Source organism: Mus pahari, chromosome 1, assembly GCF_900095145.1.
Source record: "Mus pahari chromosome 1, PAHARI_EIJ_v1.1, whole genome shotgun sequence".
Lineage (NCBI taxonomy): Eukaryota > Metazoa > Chordata > Mammalia > Rodentia > Muridae > Mus > Mus pahari.
This window is the reverse complement of record NC_034590.1, coordinates 80,803,815-80,809,814: the sequence shown is the minus strand read 5'-3', so window position 1 is coordinate 80,809,814 and position 6,000 is coordinate 80,803,815. Positions and strand designations below refer to the sequence as shown.

Here is a 6,000-nt window from a genome sequence, read left to right as displayed (position 1 = left end):
GAGGTTAGGCCCGAGGAAAGGGCTCAGGTAAAAGTGCGAGGATTTGAGTTCAGCTCCTCAGCTTGAGGATAGAGTCTATCATGTTGGAAAACATGGCCACGGCAGCAGCTTGAGACAGGCAGGGTGAGCTGCTTGCTCCCTGGGCAGATGAGGAAGGACACACAGGAAGGGGGAGTCTGGTGTTCCGTTGGCTTTCTCCTTTCTCCCTTGTATTCAGTCCAGGACCCAGTCCATAGGTGCTGCCCATATTTGGAGTGGATCATCTCTCTGGAAATGTCCTCAGAGACATACCCATGGGTGTGCCTCACCAATAGCCTAGGTGTTTCTATGCTTGTTTGTTTTGCTTATTTTGGAGACAAGATCTTGTTATGTTGCCCAGACTGGACTTGAACTCATGATCCTCCTGCCTAATCACCCAAATGGTTGGATTGCTTGCATGCACCTGACCTGTAGGCCTGGCATGTCTCATATTTCATGGGTGGGCCAACTGTACAATAAGAGCCATTGCTCTAGGACACAGGCCCAGCCTTCCCAGGTCCTGGTGACTCCTGGTCTCTACGTTTTCAGAAGGAAGATCTTGAATGGCCCAGCGTGAGATCAGCAGTGACAGTCAGTGGTCAAGGTCAAGGAACAGAATGTGGTTGTGGTTTTATCAATGGTTCTCAACCTGTGGGTCCTGACCCCTTTGTGTGTGTGTGTGGGGGGGGGTTGAACACCCCTTTCATAGGGTTCACATATCAGATATCTTGCATATCAGATAATTTACATTGTGATTTATAACAGTAGCAAAATTACAGTTATGAAGGGCAATGGAAATAATTTTATGGTTGGGATCACCACAACATGAGGAGTATTAAAGGGTCGTAGCATTAGGAAGGTAGAGAAACATGGTCTTATATGTAGGGTTTCCTCAAGAAGGGGAAACTGCCCAAATCAACAGCGTCTTCAAAAGAAGCTTTGACTTGTTAACTTGGAGTGGCCTTTCTAATGTGGGGTGGCCTTTCTGCCCCATTGCATGCGCAGAGAATGGTATTCATCACATGTGGGACTTTTGCCCTTACCCACTGGACAGCAGCCTTTTTTCCTCGCTCTTGGTCCTGTATGGCCAACATAAGCAACACAGGTTTCTTCCTCGCTTGTGGCCCTGCATGGCCAACATATACAACGCAGGTTTCTTCCTTGCTCGTGGCCCTGTATGGCCAACATATACAACACAGGTTTCTTCCTCACTCGTGGCCCTGTATGGCCAACATATACAACACAGGTTTCTTCCTCGCTCGTGGCCCTGCATGGCCAACATAAGCAACACAGGCTTGGCTGTCTAGGACTTTCCGGGACTTGGGAGCAGATTCTTTCTTAGTTCTGTTGGTCCAGCAGAGGAAAACAGGTATGGGAGGTGTTGGGTTTCAAGGGTTTCATATCTTAGACCCAGAGTTGCTTGGCACATTGTCCCTAGATCAGCATTCTACAGTTTGGAAGGCACCAAAGTCACTTATGCACACAAAGCACCTTTTCAGAGTTCAGAGAGGAAGAATCCATTTGCTGAAGTCTATAGTGATATGGGGTGTGTGTGTGTGTGTGTGTGTGTGTGTGTTGATAACAACAACAAACAACAACATGCTTGTTATTATCATTACTATAATACCAGCATTTACTGAGTGTCAGCTAAATACTGTGTCTCATGCATTATCTATATTATTTCATATTTCTGCTCTCTGTGAGGTAGGTAATTGTGCTTTCTCCCTCCTTTTAAAGAAAATCGAGCCAGGATCACACAGGTGGAAAGTATCAGCGCCAATGCCGAACTGCCCTTGGTTGGCAAGTGCACACAGCACATTGAGGGGCAGAAATTCTAATCCCAGCAGGTGGGAGGCAGCAGCAGGCAGATCTCTATGAGTTTGAGGCCAGCCTGGGCTACAGAGTGATTTCCAAACCAACTCCAAAGAAAGACCCTGTCAGAGTGGGAGAAAGCAAGAGCAATAAATAACAAGAGCAAGGGGAGGTGGAATTCACATTTGGGAGTTGATCAGCCCAGGAGAGAAGTATAGGTTGAGTTAGTAAGATGTTGAAAAGTTTAGCCCAGGGGGCTGGAGAGAAGGCTCAGGGGTTAAGAGCATTTGTTGCTCTTGGAAAAAGCATGGGTTCCCCACCCCCACCCCAGTACTCTAATGTCAACTCACAACCATTTGTAACTCCAGTTCCAGGGAATCCAACACTCTTCTGGTCTCCATGGGCACTGTATACATATGGTGTACCTGCATACATGCTGACAAAACACTCAAACCTATGGTGACACACGCCTTTAATCCCAGCACTCGGGAGGCAGAGGCAGGTGGATTTCTGAGTTCAAGGCCAGCCTGGTCTACAAAGTGAGTTCCAGGACAGCCAGGGCTACACAGAGAAACCCTGTCTCAAAAAAACAAAACAAAACAAAAACAAACAAAAACCAAAAAACCAAAAGCCTGCTCATTGTGGGTTTCCAGAAATGTATAAGGAATGGTAGTATTGTGGTAGGGTTTTCATGGGTCCATGGCAGGCAGATCATGAGTTGATGTGAGGACCCTCCCAGGTTTGAAGACAGTGAAGGTTGTTCAATACCCACTCCTGGTGTGCCATGTCCTGAGAAGAAAGGGAGCTAACATACAAGGGGCAATCCCTGCCTCTGAGCCTGGCTCATGCTGTGCCTGTGGGCAAACTCTTGTTTTTTCCAGGGGCTGGATTCCTCACCATAAACTGTTTATTCTGCAAGGATCTACCCGACAGTTGTATGATTCAGGCCACCCCAGGGCAATAATTGTGACAGATACTGTGTGGGTGACAAGGAGGGGCCTTGCAGGTGTGTTTAAGAGCCAGCTGTTATGGCTCACTCTCTGAAAGGCTCTGCAGTGCCCCTGGGGACAGCTGGGCTGGCATCAGTCTGTGCTTAAGGAAACATTTACTGTTGGAGGAATGCCTGTTTCCCATCTTTTTGTTAACAAGGCGCTTGATTCATGCTTCGGTTTAGACATTCACCTCTCAGATCAGAGCCGATGGTCTTATTTTCATCCTTAGCAGAGCTGTGATAGCCTGGTTCCTTTCCTCGTGCTATGGGTTCAGTTGTTCCAGGTTCTCTGGCTTTGGGAGGAGGAGAGTACTCATAGGTCCTGGAGTTCAGTTCCTGGGAAGGGATGGACCTTGTAGATGTCAGAATTGGGAGGCGTCTAGCAGACCTTGGGCACACCTTCAAAGTTCCCAAAAGGGAGGAGAATTGTTGAACTCAGAAAGACCCAGGAGCCTTGCAGTCATCACTCACCCACCTAGCACTGGCTTTGATGCTTTTCCCATAGCCTCCCAATGACTATAGAACCTGGATGTGTGTGGCCTTTCAGGTGTTCTCCAGAGTTCAGTTCTAGCCATAACCAAGCTCATTGCCACCTGCCCTGTCCCCAGGCCCTCATGAGCATCTTGTAGACCCCAGGAACTTTTGTCTTCATAGGTCTCTTCTTCCTTCAGGAAAATATTTACAGGCTAGGAATGCGACTCAGTTGGTTGAATATTTGCTTAGCATGCACAGAGCCCTGTGTTCCATCCCATAAAACGGGGAGTGATGGCCCACATCTGGAATCCCAGCACTCAAGAGGTGGAGGAAGAGGTTCAGGAGGCTAAGGTCATCCTTGGCTAAAGAGACTAAGTAATAAACCCAAACTTAAAGTGTTATTTTCTAGGCTGGTGGGAAGATAAACTTATCTACTGAAACATTCTTTGACCTAAAAGTCTATTTTTTCCTTATGATTTTGGAAGCCAAGCACTTTTGTGGGTTCCTGGCCCTGGTCCCTCTGTATCTGATAGAGAAGTTAGTGCTGTCCATGTTGCCTGGTTACCTTGAATACATCTGGAGACTGTAGTGCCAGCATCACCTGGAATTGAGGGACAGCTACAGAATTCTGAGGGCTGCCACTCATGCACAACTTCATACTCTGAACCTTCACCAGGCCCTGGCCACAGTCTATAAATCTGTCCTTTGGCACACTGAGAGTAGCTGGATCCCAGGAAACACACAGTTTCTCTCAAACCTTAGCAAGTCCAGAATAGGCTCTCAGGAGATGGCTTAGTCAGTAAAGTGCTTGCTTTGTGAACATGAGGATCTAAGTTGGATCTCCAGAACCACCAGCAAAGGCAGATGGTGGGTGTGAATAGGGAAAATGGGCTCCAGGGGGTTGTGGTTCCCCATAGACTCTCATCACCTGGGACTCTGGAAGCATCATGGTACCAGCTTCCTTGTTTGAAATGGCATCTTCTCATTGGAAGCATGGATGTCTCCAGGTCTGTGGCAAGCCTCCTGTGAACAGGGAAGGTTGGCATTGTGTCCTGCCATTTCTTGCCAGTCTTATTTTTTGTTATCTCCCATTCCCATGCAGATGTGAAACACTAGGGCTGGAAGCCTCCAGTACACAGGCCAGCATGGCACTATCACTTCGATTTGAAGGTCACTAGGATTCCTTAGTCCAAGAACTGATTTCTCCTTGAGAAGGGAGGGGGCACTCCTGTGGCCAGCAAAAGGCCAAGGAGGCAATCCAGGGCACTTTGGCTGAGCTGTGGGCTACATTAGGGCCGTCTTGGTGGAAAGATGAGACGACACCACACAGTTAGGACTCTAGACAGTAGTGGAATACCCAGGAAAGGTGCACATTCTTCTCCAGGGGATGGGCAGAATCTGCCTCAGGAGAAAGGCAGATTAGAAACGAGATGCCCTAGTGGTGTAAACATGTGACCTTAGCTATTGGAGAGGCTGAGAATTGTGAATCCAGGGCCAGCTTGGGCAACTTAGTGGGCTTAAAATTAAAATGTTGAAAATGTGCCAGGAATACAGTTTGGTGTCAGAGCACTTGCCTAGCATGTCCAGGGTTCCTGATTCCATCTTCAGTACTACAAAATAAGATTAAAAAAAAAAAAGTTAGTTTCATAGCTGTGTTCACAGGAGCCTGCCCAGGCCTGACCCCATCACCCAGCAGGGGCTGTATCTAAACAATGGTGATCTCATTTCAGAAATGACTTCAGAAAGGCCACTATTTCAAAATGGCCTTCGACAGAGAGACAGATGACCAGAGGGCCCTATGGTGGCGTGGAAAGGGCTGGGTTGGAGTGTTAGTCTTGGCTGGGCCTTCATGGCCATGTGGTCTCGCTAAGTCCCTTCTGCACCTAGAGAACAGATTTAGCAGTATCTGCCTGGCAGTCATTGTCTGCATGTACTCAGCACTAGACAGGAAATTGCTTGAGCAATGGAAAGGTTCCAAACAAAGAAAGAGGTTAAATCAGCCCTAAGGACAGGGAGAGCGTGATGAAATCCCACTAAGGAACCGTGGCCTCTCATCTCTCCACATCATCTAAACAGAGACTACGTGTGCTGGTGAGGACAAGAGGCGATGAGATTAAGTCACATGACTTGGAAGTTCCACTTTTAGGCATTTACATAAAACATCTGAAAATAGATGTTCCAACAAAAGAGGAATATTATATATTAATATTTATAACAGTACAATTTCCAATAGCTAAAAGGCAGAAATAACCCACATGTCTATAACTGATAAATGGATAAACAAAATATGAGAGAGTTATACAATGGAATATTAGTCAGCTATAGAAAGAATTGAGGTTCTGATAAATGCAACAACACAGATGAGCTTCAAAATGACACAAAATCACATACTGTATGTTTCCAGAACAGATAAACCTGTATATGGAGAAAGCAAAGAGATACCTCCCAACTCCCAGAATAGAGAAGCTCAGCCCCTGTAGGAATGTGATTTCACTCTTGAACCTTCATTCTTAGGAATCAAGAGACAAAACCACCCACAGCACTTCTCCAAGGGACCACATAGTTAAAATAATTATTTCATTATTGTCATCATTACTGTTATTATTACCATCATCATCATCATTATCATTTTTATTAAGAGTCTCATGGAGCTCAGGCTGGCCTCAGACTCCTTATGTGGCCAAAGCTGGCCTTGAACTCCTCTT

The 6,000-nt window shown here is 46.5% G+C and overlaps 1 protein-coding gene across 2 annotated transcripts in view; it reads left to right on the top strand.

Annotated features, from left to right (window-relative positions):
* Mrvi1 (murine retrovirus integration site 1 homolog) overlaps positions 1 to 6,000 on the top strand; it is a 108,385-nt gene that overhangs the window by 5,648 nt on the left and 96,737 nt on the right. The window lies entirely within an intron of this gene.